The sequence below is a fragment of the Danio rerio genome, chromosome 19 (assembly GCF_052040795.2).
Source record: "Danio rerio strain M-AB ecotype USA chromosome 19, GRCz13ab, whole genome shotgun sequence".
NCBI lineage: Eukaryota > Metazoa > Chordata > Actinopteri > Cypriniformes > Danionidae > Danio > Danio rerio.
In genome coordinates, this window is record NC_141039.2 from 17,081,368 (window position 1) to 17,097,461 (window position 16,094).

A 16,094-nucleotide genomic window follows, 5' to 3' on the forward strand; every position below is an offset into this window, starting at 1 on the left:
AATGGCTAATAGTCATAAACAGTCTTATTTAAAGTAATAGTAGTGTTAATGTAATAAATTAAATAAAGGTAACATCTTAATAGATGATATATTTCTCAAATGGGCGAAATAACGCCAAGCCAGAGAAAATAATAATAGCCAACTTTATACTTTACTTTGTTCTATTCTCGTCCACAAAACATTCTGTAAAATGAAACACTGCCTCAGCTTACCAGAGTAAAGTTTGTTAAATCCAGTATGTTCTTCAGGCACACTAATAAATTGTCCTCCAGAATTGCTCCAGGGTCCTCAGGCAAAATGTGGTGCAGAGTAGTCGAATCGCCGCAAGGTGGCGTTGAAGCAGTTGTGGAAAATACAGTATAATACACGAATTTTTACAAATACAGTACATCGCTGTATATGTTGTTCGACGTCACACTAAATTCCCATAATGCAACGGTAAATACAGTTATTTACCGTAAAAGGAATTTGCAGTATTACACTGGGTGAAATACAGTAAATAACTGTGTAATTTACAGAAATGTCTAACAGTGTAGAGTAACTGCATGTTTTCTGGAATCTATTTTATAATCTAGAGATTGTTCTGGGAGACATAGTAAACATTTTAGCATTTATCTTGACATATTTGGCCTGCCTTTGCAACCTCAGAGTCCAGGCATTAGAGTCTAGGTCTTATGCTACCTAAAGTGACACTGAACTTAGCCAAATACAAAATGAGGGCAAACAGGTATTAGAGTCTAGGTCTTATGTTACCCAAAGTAACACTGACCTTAGCCGAATGCAAAACTAGGGCAAACAGACAAGATGATTAGCGGAACAAATATCTAGATTCTGTTTATAAAACCATTTATTTTTTGGAGGTTGTCTCTTTGTTGTCCATCTACTGCATTAATTTTAATTTCATAAACATCAAAGCAGCTAAAATGGATTGACAAACACCTCTGCTACTTAACTGACCAGATCAATATCCCAGGTGCTTAACTGACTTGATGCTATCATTTGATTATTTATTTATTTATTTATTTATTTATTTATTTATTTATTTATTTATTTATTTATTTATTTTTTTGAGCAGTGTAAAATGGAACACAAAACATCACAAACTGTCATTTGTGGTGTTTCTGTTTCTTTTCAAATTTTATCTTATAGCTAATGGTCACACAATCTATAACATGCTCTTTAAATGTTTATTTTTTACATTTTGGGAGGAGAAAATATGTCCATTTTGGTCTGGAATTTGTCCCAGACCACCTCCTGAAGTGGTTTGAGCAATCAGATTTAGACAACTGCTGCAATCAGTTTGCATAACCAAAGAATTTCTGCACAAACTGTCAGAAACCATCCTAGGGAAGCTCATCTGCATGCTTGTGGTCTTCATTGGAAAGTTCACCTCACTGCAGCTTGTCAGCCCAACTGACTTGAGTTGGATAGTGTCAGTCAAATGTTTACAATCAGTGGCATCTGGCACTTTGAGAGTTGTTCTCTTCACATATGTATCCCATTTTTCACTGTACAGGGCAGATGGCAAACACTGTGTATGACGTTGTGTGGGTGTCTCGTTTGCTGATGTCAACATTGTGAATCGATAGGCCCAAGGTGGCAGTGGGGTTATGCTATGGTAAGGCATATGTTGTGGACAACAAACACAGCTGCATGTTTTAAATGGCATTTTAAATGCACAGGGGTATTCCAACAAGATCCTGGGACCCATTGTAATGCCATACATCCACAAAAATCACCTCATGTTGCAGCGTGATAATGCACAACCCAATGTTGCAAGGATCTTTAATTCCTGCAAAGTGAAAAAAATCCCATTTCTTGCATGGTCAGCATACCCACCGGACATGTCATCCATTGAGCATGTTTAGGATGCCATTGAAAAGGAGTGGACCAACATTTCACAGGCCACAATCAACCACTTGATCAACTCTGTGTTGATTTGTATTGCACAGAGTAATGATAGCAAATGACACTGACTTTTCTTAACTGACATTTTACAAGAAACAAGTGCAATGTTTACAGTGTTCATATTTATAGATGTAACCGCAAGAAAAAATATTAATGTTTTACCAGACATTCTGTAAAAAGCTACTTGCCTACCACCAGACTTTTCTAATGGATAGGCCGATTGGCCTAAGTCATTGGGTAACTGTGATGTAGTGTAGTGAACACGTAGGGGATCCACCATGAGGCGTGAGAGACCTGACACCACAAAAACACACAAATAACACAATCCAAAAACTAATGGCCTAACCTGAAAGTGTAAAAAAGGTGATGTTTATTTACAAAGATTTCAAACAATAATGTCCAGTCCAAATATATATCTATAACGCGTGTGTTACAACACACTTTTCGGCCGCAAGACATTAACAAATAAAAAATACCGCAGTTATATTTCCTGTTCGTGGCTAGAGAATATATACGCGTGCTGTCATTAATCTCCCTCTGGCTATGGGACCTTTTTACTTTGAATGCGGAATGATTTCAGCTTCTGAGCTCAAGGTCCGGCGATATTGGCTCAGCCCGGTCCGCAGTACACACAGCGGAAAAGCGTCAAATAGATGAAAATGGCATAAGACAGTGCATTCGCGAGACGGACGTAAGTGCAATGCCGTTATTTCACTGACAAATGTCGTAAGCTCATTCATGTAATATGAATGAGTGAACGTGCCGCTTTCCTCTGTGGACAAAACTTCTCGCGTTCACTCAACACTGGCTGGGCTGCTCACGTGCTAACGACCTGCTCTCGCTCCGTCAGATGATGCAGACTCACAATCTATGCCGTGTGTTTCCTCTTCCTTTCGTTCTGTTGCTCTCCAGAGATCCTCCTATTTAATTGTTATCCCAAGAATGTTTTTTATGGTTTATATATTGTTACACTAATTACTTACAGGTTAAGATAAATTCTATAATAAATACTAGTGTTTTTGAGTGTAAGGTATACTGCCTATGTTTTAGGCTATAGTATTTACAATGAATGCTTAAGCATACAGTCGTATTAAGAATAGTGAACTCATAAAATTAAATATAAAGTGTATTTTACTACAGTAAAGTGTGGTGAATTGTAGTACAATCCACCCCATATTGTAAAAAAAACTACAGCACTGGATCATTTGTTTATATTACACTTGTTGTGTTACCATAGCAACTATAGTATTACCACAACAAAGTAATTAAAGTACTTAATGACAATATGTGTGGAACAGCTTCTTTTCAAAATGAAGATGATGGCAGGGAAAATGTCCTCCACAATCTCATCAACAATGTGAAAAACAACAGACACTAGTTCACTTTATTTTAGTTGCCATAAAAAAATGTGATTGATAATGAGATTTATTTGAAGAGTGAATAGTACAGTAGGCTATAATACCTTATCAAGTGTTTCTATTAGTTACATTTCTGCTTGCGTTAGTTTTTATTTTTGTTTAAATGCTTTTTTTATTTGAAATATCTCATCATATAACATACAGCCAACAATGTTATGGTTTATTAGATAAAAAATTATGAGTCTATTTTAGTATTTTGGTTATTGTTAATAAATAGTGTACTAATATAATTCATATTAAAAAGCTTGAAAGGAAGAGGGAACACAAGACAAGAATTGTGAGTCTGCATATAATCTCACTGAGAGAGCAGTGTACTGAGAGCACGCAAGAAAACTTGTGCGTGAGCAATGCGTATTTGAGATATCGTGACAATTTGTGCGCGAGCAGCGTATGTGAGAGCTCGCAAGCAGTTTTGTCCACAAACAGGAAATCGGTGCACAAACATTATACTGAGAAAACTGTTCATCATGCTCACTTTGTGCAGGACGGTATTGTGTTGTAAACCACATAAATGTAAAGTAAATACAATAATGGCAACAATAAGAAAAGAAACAAAATCTGAATTTTGTCATGGCATTGGAGTTTACATATCGGCCTGTTGTGTCTAATATGAATATAGCCAAGCCATTCACAGATATTGCCAGATAATCACTTTACCTCTACCATACTTTTAACAGATCATTTGTAATTCTGGCTGACATCCTTTCTTGCATTGTCTTGAGCCATCACATTGCCAATTATATACTATATTGTTAGTAGCCTGGAGAGGTCACAGTCATTCTGCTACATCAAATCACTTTCTACTGGATGTAAAATGCTCATTATAGAACATTATAGAATTTTATAATGTTAAGTTTTAATTCTGTAGTTATTTTGGTGAAAGTAACTAAAAATTAATATAAGAGTAATGTAACATATTACAATTCTGAGACAGTAATATTGTAAGGTAAGGGATTACATTTAAATAACAGTAATAAGTAATCTGTAATGTATTACAGTTTGGAGGTATCTTGCACAACACTGCTTACTAGCCAGGTAAACTGATGACGATCTGGAGTTTGGCTTCTCCTTTTATATGCCCCCTTGCATCTATCATCAGGTAAGTAGCTTTTACCAACTCATCTTTTCCATAAAAAAACACAACATATTTAAACAAATAATAATCACATACAACATAAACACAATTAAACATAAACACATATTTTTATTCTCTTAACGGAGATACTAACAATGGAGGTACCCCACACAAAACAGCTATGGTTTGGTCAGACTCCGAGCGTGTAGTGCCACCATGCCGTGGCTTCTGTCGTCATAAGCACGTGCCTTCCCTTTGCTTGGTTTGGCCAGCCCTGCACTGAAGTTTGAACCTTCCACACATACAAACAGACAAACAAAGAATATAAAGACAATGGGGGTGTTTTCATGAATAAATCTGGGTGACTGGAGGGGACATGGAAAAGTGGATTACTGACTGAATGCTGGTAAAAAGGAGCGTGCACTCGTCACTGCCAGCTCATAAAGGGGAAAGGAATGAAGGTAAGTAACAATGCAAGTGTGTGTGTGGTGTGTGTACCAGTGTGGCTGTCGGGGATGGTAGGGAGAAGTCTCACTTTTTCACATTATCCTCCCTCTCTCTGAGCCGCCTACTGTCCGGTAACCTGGACAGGACATGGCTACTAGGTTTTTCCTCCCAGGGCAATGACATATCTTGAAGTTTTAATGTTGTAACACCTTGTACAATGTATCCAGGTCAAAATCCCACCCCAAGAGGTAGTATTGTAGGGATTCTAGCGACCACTTGATGGCCAGACACTCTATATCCACTGTGGAGTACAGAGTTTCCCTGGGCAACAGTTTTCTACTCAGAAACACCCCAGGTCTTTCCTCTCCAGGTGGTCCTGGAGCCAGTACCATGCCAATCCCTCTATCGGATGCGTCCACCTGCACCTGGAATCTTTAAGTGAAGACCAGACTCTTCAGCACTAGATGTGCACAGAGTCTTTATTGAAGTGTTTTCTATGCCTGCTCGTAGACCTCAGTCCAAATGACTGGTTTCTTTGTCCCTTTGGTAGATGGGTCTGTTAAAGGTGCTGCTGTTGAGGAAGCCAGGTACTAGCCCACAGGTCTTAGAAATGAACACACCACCTTCTTAGTTCGGGGTCCTCCGGTTCCACCAAATTGCTTCCACCTTATCTACCTGTGCTCAAAGACAACTCTTGCTTGCCCCACTAACACTTTGCCACATTTAAGGAAAGACCGGCCACTTGGATCTTCTCTGGGGTCTGCCTTAGGTGTTGCAAATGATCCATCCATGTGTGACTATAAATCACAACTTCATCTAGGTATGCAGCTGCCCACTCTTTACAGCCCGAGAACTTTGTCCATGAGTCGCTGGAAGGTTGTAGGTGCCCCATGTAATCTGAATGGAAGAATGGTGAACTGATGGCCCAACTGGTGTTCTGAAGGTAGTCAGTGGTCTTGATGAAGGATGGAGGGACACCTACCAGTACCCCTAGCACAGGTCCAATGTTGTGATGTAGCAGGCATGTCCAATCCTCTCCAACAGACCATCAATCCTAGGCATAGGATAGGCATTAAACCTCGATTGGGCATTAAGCTTATGGAAGTCCCTAAGACTCATGAGGATCCATCTTTCTTTGGGACGATGACAAGTAGGCTACTCTATTCTGGTAATAAAGCCTCTATGACCCCCAACTCCTTCATAGTTTGATCTCATCTTTTAATGACTTTAACAGTTTTTGCAGGATTCTATATGGTCTCTGTCTTGATGGCATGGTATAGGTGAGATGAATTGTGTGTTTTATAAAGTCTGTTCTACCTGGAATTTGCTGGAACAATGAACAGTAATAGTTAAGTAAATCTTGTAACTATTGTTGGTTTTCTTCTTCCAGGTGTTCCAGTTTTAGCTTTCCATGCTTCCTCTGTTACCATCTCCTCTGCTGATTCACTTTCATCTTCCCCCACTTTCCTTATCATGAGTGACATTTCTAGTTCTGGCTGTAACTTGGCCTCCTTCCATTCCTTGAGAAGGCTAACATGGTAAGTTTGACGACTCTTCTTTCAACCATACATTTCACATCACTAACTTGTACATGAAACACATTATCAATAATCACAAACTTTTCATCATTTAGATCTGTGTAACCAGGTTTTCTTGCCCTAACAAACAAAGATTTAAGCGTTTTATATTCTTTGTAATTAAAGAGCCCATATTATGGGTTTTTGAAAATTCCCCTCCATGTAGTGTGTAACACAGCTCTAAGTGAAGTGAAGTATCCAGCTAAGGCTTAAATCTGTAAGAATACAGTGTTTAAAACAGTTGATTCATCTATAAAAGAGTCGACTCATAGTGCTTCAAACGAGTCGCCTTGATACCGATTCATTAGGTGTTTCGCCCTCTGACGCAGAAACCCAGACACACACACACCCACAAACACACGCACACCCACAAACATGCTGGTCGATTGAAGTCACACTGCAGATGGATATATTGAGTCTCTACCCAAAGATGAAACATCAGCATTATAGCCAAGCAGTTGGAAACTTCTGGAAGCTACATGCTACAAAGAATACTTCATCTGAGTTTGTTAAAGGAAGGATCAGTAAAGAGTAACTTACAGATGGACGTCAGGATGGATTTCTTCCTCCATTTCTCAAGTGTAAGTACGTGCGATTAAAGTTGCCTCGTTGACTCTAGCTCTCAAATGTATTTAGTTGTGATTTGTTACTTGTAACCGCATGTACTGTTTCAGGTTAACTGGCTATATTCTCTTATCGCGTGCAAAGTCACATTAAAAACGCGACGCGTGCTGCTTTGTTTATGGAGCTCCGTGCTAGAGTTCTGCTCCCGCGATTTATTCGGAAATTTATTCCTGCGCCGCAGAAATCTGGCGCGGGGACAGCCGCGGGAATAAATTTCCGAATAAATCGCGGGAGCGGTCGGTAACGGGTTTAATTTGGGACGGGAGCGGGCTGTCTAGCAATATCACGGATATTGCTATGCGAATTAGAAAGAGAGAGTCTGCTTGGTGCTTGTGTGTGTGTTAGTGCGCACGCGCGCGTATGAGAGAGAGAGAGAGAGAGCGAGCGAACGAGCTTTGTGTGCTCGGTGCTGTGTGTGTGTTTATACAGACAGCTTGGCTGTCTGGACTGTATACTGGGTGATTTTTGGTTGTGTTCTCCCCCGCTCTAGCGGGATCGGGCGCGGCGGGCAGACAACGGAGCGGGTTCTCAGGCTAAAACCTGGCGGGTGCGGGCGGAAGCGGGAGCGTTGTCGTCCGGAGGTGTGTGTGTTTTTGTGTGTGTGTGGCAGCTAAAATCCACGCCTACACTATCGAGCGTGTATGAACTGTGATTACTTTTTATATTGCTGATTGGCTATTGGCCATTTCACTCTCTGACTGAAGGCAGTAGACCAATCGCGACAGACTGTCATCGGTCCAATCAGCGCAGATTAGCTTCGCGCTAAGGAGGGGTTTGGGAACAAATGAATCACTGGACGATTCATACAGGAGTCGCTGGGATAATTAGGTAAAAATAAATGCAGATTATAAGACCATGAAAGTGTTTTTTGACCTTGCATGCATATTAGACTGTTGTTGGAGACCCTTACAATAAAGATATGACCCTATTTCATGTATAATATGGGCTCTTTAAGCAATATTTTCTGGGATCTGCCTGTTACTAGCCCCTAAACCCTTGGTAGAACGTTTGGAAACTGGAAAACCCAGGTACTTAAGCAGTCTCTGCTGATGTAATTTCTTAGGGCCACCCTGCAGTAGACTACTGTCAAAGTCTGGCAGCAGTTGCAGAACAGCTTTTGATGGGCTTGAGTCATTACAGCAAACACAGTTTTAGTTATATTCATACCATAGTTCTATTTGGTAGAACTAATACACAGTTCACTCAACACTGGGAGGTCTCTTCCTAAAATCATGACTGCTGGAAGGTTAGACAACTGCAACAATCAATAAACACATTTGTTCCTGAATATCCACAAGTACTTCTGCCTTACATGCCCATAAACAAATTGTACTTCAGTTGTAGTAGTAAAGTCAACATTAGACACATGGCATAATTTAATTAGTGAACTAGAACCACCTGTATCAAACAAAGCTTTAAGTACACAGCCATTCACATTAATGTTCAACATTTCATCTTTTTGTTCCACATCAAAGTCACTGTTAGCATCACACTCTCTTGGAGCATAACAAAATCCTGTCAGCTTAATTTTTTGGGCTGGGCACACAGATGCTTTGTGCCCCTTCTGCTGACAGGCATAACAGATAAGTATATCTGAGTGTTGCTTGTCAGTATTGCGAAACATGTGTCGTGTTCTACCTTTAGAAGGCTACCGTAGGCCAGAGCGATGAGCATTCATGAACTGCCGGGCTAACCTTGCTGCCACCAGTCTTAATTTCAGTTTGTGTTCTTTCACCCACATTTTGACATCAGGTTGCATAACTCTTTGTAGTTGTTTAAGGATGATCTGCTTGCCAATCTCCTCCTTTGTATGTGTATCTGGTCGTACCCTGCACTGATAAAGATGTCGCAGGCAATGACATGTCTCTTCAGGCATTGTAGCAGCCCTAAAACTTTGATGGTAGGATTCCGCAGAGATGTCAGATTTTCGCAGAAGGGCATCCTTCAGTTGATCATAATCTTTAGTACTGACCTCATCCATCGCCAAGTATGCCTCTTGCACTTGACCAGAAAAGACAGCTCCACTCCTCTCAAGGCCACTGCCAAATTTGAGCAACACATTTAAATCATCGCAGATAGCTTTCAATGTCATCCCCTTGCTTTTTAAGGGCATCTCCACGCGACGTCTGTAAGGCTTGTCTGTTGGGTGACTGTGCTGGTGGTGGGAGTGGGGTGAAATGATCCCCTGTACATATTCAATGGGGAGCTAGCGTAGGGAGCTCTCGGATGCTTTGCTGCTGCCTCGCTCTCCATCAGACAAAAATCTCATTCAGGCTGCATCCTTAGCATTGAACCTTAGACCCGGCATTCTCCCTTTTGACATCTTCCGTGTGGCCATCCCACTTCTGACACCAAATGTGATCTAGTGAACTTGAAGTGAGTCCACCACAAGCTGTGAGAAGCCTGACACCACAAAAATAACACAATCCAAAAACCAATGGCCTGACCTGGAAGTGTAAAAAAGGTGGTATTTATTTACAAAGATGTTAAAAAATAATGTTCAATTCAGGAAAAAAAAAACAAAAAAAAGTACTTTGTTGATGCACCTTTGGCAGCAATTACAGCCTTAAGTTTATATATATATATATATATATATATATATATATATATATATATATATATATATATATATATATATAAACTTAAGGCTGTAATTGCTGCCAAAGGTGCATATATATATGATGCTACAAGCTTGGCACACCTGTGTTTGGGAATTTTTGCCCATTCTTCTTTGCAGTACCTTTCAAGCTCTATCAGGTTGGATGGGAAGCGATGGTGTACAGCCATTTTAAGATCTCTCCAGAGATGTTCAATAGGATTTAGGTCCTTCATGCTTGCTTTAAGCTTTGACAAGCACTGTCAACCCTGAGACCTTATATATACAGGTGTATGACTTTTCAAATCTTGTCAATTAAGCTGCTTAAACATCTCAAGAATAATCAGTGGAAACAAAATGTAGCTGAGCTCGATTTAGAGCTTGACAGCAAAGGCTGTAAATACTTATGTATGTGTGATTTTTTCAGATTTTTTTGTTATTTTTTTATAAATTTGTAACAATTTCAAAAAAAACTTTTTTTTTCATATTGTAATTATGGGGTATTGTGTGTGGAATTTTGAGGAAATAAATTAATGTAATCCATTTTGAAAAAAGGCTGTAACATAAGAAAATGTGAAAAAAGTTAATTGAAATGAATATGTTCCGGATGCACTGTATGTACAAAAATATGAAAAATATGCACAAAAAAACCCCCAAGCAAAATATAAAGATGTCTATATACAACACAAAACAACAAAGAAAATTTTGTATCCAATATATACCTGCATGCTTGCTAGCCAGGTAAACAGATAAACAGTTTGGCTGGCCCCACATTAAATTCCACACATACAAACAGACAAACAAAGACTCAAAAGACAATGGGTGTGTACATGTATGCATTTGGGTGACTGAAGGGGATATGGCAATGTGGACAATTGACCAAATGCTGGTGAAATTGAGCGTGTACTCATCGCTGCCAGCTAACGGAGGGGAAAGGCATGAATGTAAGTAACAATGTAATTGTGTGCGTGGTGTGTGTACTATTGCTGCTGTCAGAGATGGTGGGGAAAGGTCTCACTTTTTCATAGTAACTTTTCAGAATTTAAAATTACTTTCAAATTATTTAAGATTACATGGACTGTGAACATTTGTTTTACAAAAGAGTTACGGCATTGAAAAGTTGACAATCTAAGTAGCACACTGAGTGTTAAACAAATATAATAAGTTCTGAAGTCAAGCAAAGCCATTTCTTTTGGAGGAATCCTCTAACATGAGATACAGTATATAACTTGCTCTACACCATTCACAAGCACCCATGATACCTTAGCATCCAAGCAAAACACAATAACAAATTTGAAGTACTGTGGTAAAATCATTCTAGCAACTGCCAATGCCATACAAGCCACCAAGAATACCACAGCTACTAAAAACAGCATAACATGTGCATGCAATGTAAAAAACAATTCATAATACTTCAGTAACTACCAAGCAACCATTCAAAACTTTTAGAAGAGAAGGCATTCAAATAACCTAAGTATCCAAGTAATGTGCCCTATCTAGCTGTACTTAGCCGATAATATCAAGTATGGCTAGAACTAGCAATTCTAAAACAGGAGGTGGAGCCACTAACAGAACTACATAAAACACAGATGATACCAACAGCTGGTGTGCATCTTGAAAATCTATATGCTGACCTATTTTACACACCTTCCATCACTTCACTTCCATTCAGGTTTGGTACCAGTGTAACCTCTTAGGTTCTACTTGCTCTGCCCCAAGCAAAATTTAAACCTTGTTTTTTTCACCATATTTTGGCCACTAACTATGGCACTAAAAATGCAGCGTTAGTGCCAGTCACTAAAGTACCTCTTGAAGATATGGAGTGAGGATTACCTGCACAGCTTATTAGCTGCCTTTGGTTATAACCCCTCCAATCTTCAGTGGTAATTTCACCCTTATGCTCCATCATCTTAACATCACAACTCAATGAGAAATCTTGAGATTAAATATCATAACACCCCTAGTTCTTTGTGTTTTGACAATAAAAGCACTTGCTCTGAACTGAATTTACAGTGCACTGCACAAATACATTTTTTTCCCTTGTACTCTCTGTCTATACAAATTACAGCTTGCTGTATAAACATGATATTATTACTCATAATTTCTGCATGAGCACATTGAATTTGCACTGTTTGAATGCCGATGTAGGTTTACAAAGTTATTAACAATAATAAAAACACATTGTTGCCATTATAATTGTTAAGGCTGCATTTGAAGTTGTGATTGAAGACCTGGCTCTATAGGGGCTCTCTAGCCCAAGGAAAGCAAAGCAGTTCTAATATCTTTGAAGGCTCGCCACAAAAATTAGCTCCTAACTAGCTATAGCACTGGCTCTGAACTAGCATCAAGACTGTGATGGTGGAAAAGAAGTGCTTGTCTCACTGCACTTCAAACTAGTGCTTCTGACATGGGAGGCTGATACACTAAGAAGAATACTGAAAATCATACCTTCTAACATCAGTCACTAGAGTGTCTGTTAAGTGTAAAGTTTGTTTTTGCAAAGCTCTCACTAGCTGGCCTCTGTTACAATCCCCCATAACATAACTCCCATCAGGGTCAAGCAACCAACATTGCCTCTCAGGTTCTAATTGCTCCATCATCAGCAGGATTCAAATCTTCATTTATGGCATGTGAATGGTATCCTCTACCAAAGACACTAAAAAAGAACCTTCTAGTGTTAGTCACTATTGGGACTTAGTCAATTCCATCAGGATCAAGGCACTAATGTAACAAGTCTAATAGAGGCTGTCTAAACCTCACTCTACTGATCTCAAAAGGTGCAGTAGAGTCAGATGCTATAGGCTGCAGTCTTTAGCATGCTTGTTAGTGCGCTTGTCTCCACGCTGTTCAAATGCCACTCTGACCAAATCTCTAGAACGAGGGCCTACTCACACTATGCTATCAGGACCGCGCCCAGGCCTGTTTCCCGGGTTGTTTGAGAAGTGTGAGTGCACTGAATTGGACTCAGGCACGGTTTACTTGGCCGGCCCTGGCCTGGTTGGAAGAGGTGTGCCTGAGCGTGGTACGCTTGTGTGTGAGTGCAAAACGTGCCTAAGCCCGAAACTGAAAGCAAGACGTGATTTTAAAGGGACTGTATCATATGGATTTATTAATCATTCTTACCGCTTAATGAACGCAAACTGTCGTAGTTTATTAAACACGCAATCTCCTCACTGCACCACAGCTGCGCCTTCAGCAAACCTCCTTATTCTTGCTGAACGAGGACTTTATGACTGTTTATGAGCATCCAAAATTACGGATCTGTTCGGCGAAATATTTGACTGTGTCACCGCATCCCAAACAACTAAAACAATATAACTAGAGAAATCTCCACTGTGCTGAGCGAGAGCACTTCTCTACTGAACAGTGCATCCCCGATGATGTAAGCATGCCCAGGCCCGAATGTAAAGTGAGTGCGGGCCGTCGGTGGGAAACGGGAGGGGGGACAAGCGTGCTTTGGCCCGGTTCAAAGCAACTGTACATAGTGTGAGTATGCCCCGAGAGAGGGTGGCCAATCCTGCTCCTGGAGGGCCATTAGCCGCATTTCCACTATCAGGCCAGTGCGAGCCAGGGCTTATATCGGGCCAGGCCAGGCCAATCGCCCGGGAGGTTGAGCAGTGAGGCCGAAATCATGTCACGTTTCCACTGTGGGGCTAGTAGCTCGCAGCGCATCACGCAAACCCCGCCCCCTGACCATCCCCCGAATCGAACGTCACTCAAACCGCCCACTTCAGCGAGAATCATGCAGATAAAGCACATTATCACGAAACTAATAAAATTAGGACAACCAAAACAAACAAATGACACGTTACTGTACAGCAGTACAACGTATGTCTATACGCACATGCCTGTGTGTTTTCATTCATCATATTAATTTACTCGATGACCGACTATTTGCATCGAAATCCAGTGGTCTTGCCACCAACGGAGGGACCCGGAGCGCAGGGAGCGCACACATCCATAACATACCACCACATATATAAAATTCTCCGTTAATAACTCGATATAAAATGTATTTTATAACATCCTCTAGACAGAATCTGTCCAACATGCATCCCAAATGCTCCGGAAAGAACTGAAACATGATTTTTTTACCCTATAGGCTTTATGACACTTAATAGGTGATTCCGTTTATTTAAAGATGTTGCTTATATCTTAAGTAAAGGAAAGTGGTCAGTGTTTCAGCACATAAGAGCAGCACATAATAAAATATAGCCTATATTGCATTGCGCATAGCACCTATGCACTAATAAAGCTCTTTATGTATTTAAAATTTCCTTTTTTAATTTTACCACGTTATATAAAAACATACACACTTGTTTGAGGACACAGAACACATTTTGAACTTGCAGTTTTCCCCGTCAAAAAAGTGCTGCGCAGCTGCAGACAGAAAAAAGGTCGCCTATTTCTGCGTTTACTCACCTCGAAAATGCTCTGTTTGCATGATTTGATTAATATCATGGGATCCAAATACTTTATAAATAATATTTAAAACATTTTTCGGTGTTTATTTATTTATTTATTTTTTAGAAAATCTTTTTTTCAAAGAGGCTTTTGAAAAATGAAAGTTTAATATAAATTTGAAACAGTTTGATATAGTACCTAATTGTTATAGCTATAGCTTTTGTTAGTTTTATATTGGTTTATTTATTTATTGTGATTTTATTATAGGCCTATCTGATATTTGTAATTCTTTAAATTATTTCAATATAGGGCTATTTTATCTAGATATGACACTATTGTTTTGAGCCTACAAAAGTGGACATGAAATTTGTAAAGTTTAATGTCTTACTGTTGTATTAATATAGTGTATTATCACCAAAATAAATTAAAACAATAAAAATAAAAGTAAAAAACCGCTCGCGGCATCAACAGAGCTATGAATGGAGCGCTCTTTTCCTCGGTCTCACACACATACACAGGCATCTAAACGCGCAAAAACACACTTATTAAACTTGACAAAACCTCTTGAAAACCTTTACTGTCTGCTGTGTCTTTTATATGGTGTAAAGATTATTATGCATTATTGAAACATCAAAGATGTAGCAAAGAAAGATCATTTTATGCAACAGCCTTACATTTAAAAGAGAAACATAAGGGCGATCATATGCAAAAAAGACCCCAGCCTATAATTTGTTCCAGATGTTTTCTTTCCCTTATTTATTTATTTGTTTGTTTATGTGATTGGCGCATGTACTCGAGTGCGATCGGAAAACTGTGCCCGCCTCTCCTTTCACTCCGCCCCGAAGCCCCGGCTGGCTCTCTTTGGCCCAAGGTATTCGGCGGGCCGAAAAAGGCTGGCCGCTGGCCCCAAGAAAGCCCCGCTTTGGCCCGATTAGGCCCCGGAAGTGACAGTGGAAACGCCACTGGCCTTTGCTCGCCCTGGCTCGCTCGCTTTAAGCCTGATTTATACTTCTGCGTCAGGTGACCGGCGTAACCCACGGTGCATGCAACGCGCGTGGCTTTGCATTTATACTTCTGCGCGCTGTCTCTGTCGGTCTGCATTAACACTTCCGAAACGCTAGTTGGCAGTGAGGTGTAAATGTTCCTCTGTGTCGAGTTTCTTCACTACTTTTTTGCTTTTCCTGAACACTTCCGGGATGTACAAGTGGCTCAAACTCGCTCATTTTGAGGCAGGAACCGGCGGACGTGCAACAACTTGAGGTAACTATGAGGTAAACACAAAACAAAACTTTCCATCCGGAGCTCCTTCACAGGACTTAAAAATCGCTCGCGGCGTCGCACCATTCGCGCGGCTCTCGGTCCCCGCCCGGTCCCGCCCAGACTCGTCAGCCCTACCAAGCTGACCAATCACAGAGCTTGCGCTACGCGTCGTTGCGACGTGTAGTTACATTTTTTGAGAGGTGCACGTCAGTGACGGCGATGGCCACGGCGAAGGGCTATGCGTCAGCGCCGTAGCATACGCCAGTGTTTGACGCAGAAGTATAAATCAGCCTTTAGGCGCGATAGTGGAAACGCGGCTATTGTTTCACTTACTTACACATATCTAGTCACTTTGAAGCAACTGATTTGCTCATACAGGTGTGTTAAAGGTTGGAGCTAAACTCTGTAGGACGGTGGTCCTTCAGGTACATGTTTAGACACCCTGGGTTAAACCTCTCAATCACCCATATCAGCTTAACAAATGACCAAAAACTAATTAGAACATCCAAGCAACTTATAGCAACACTTTGGAGATCACCCAAGGCTGTAATAGTGTGTGAAAAGCACACTGAGCTAAAGAAGCATTTTAAATGCAATAAGCTTTTGGTGCTCAGTTAATCTCTGGAGAGAGAAGAGTGAGAGAGAGAGAGAGAGAGAGAGAGAGAGAGAGAGAGAGAGAGAGAGAGGGTAGAGAGAAAGAGAGAGAGAGAGAGAGAGAGAGAGAAAAAAGAGAGAGAAAAGAGAGAGAGAAAGAACTGTGTGGCTAAAATGAGGAAGAGGAGGGA

The 16,094-nt window shown here is 40.4% G+C and overlaps 1 protein-coding gene across 1 annotated transcript in view; it reads right to left on the bottom strand.

Moving 5' to 3' along the window:
• LOC147839576 (uncharacterized) overlaps positions 1-14,462 on the bottom strand; it is an 846,284-nt gene extending 831,822 nt beyond the window's left edge. Inside the window, exon 1 of the mRNA XM_087296157.1 lies at positions 14,233-14,462. The gene's annotated coding sequence lies outside the window, so the exon portion shown is untranslated. The remainder of the gene's footprint in view (positions 1-14,232) is intronic.
• Positions 14,463-16,094: the final 1,632 nt, after the last annotated feature.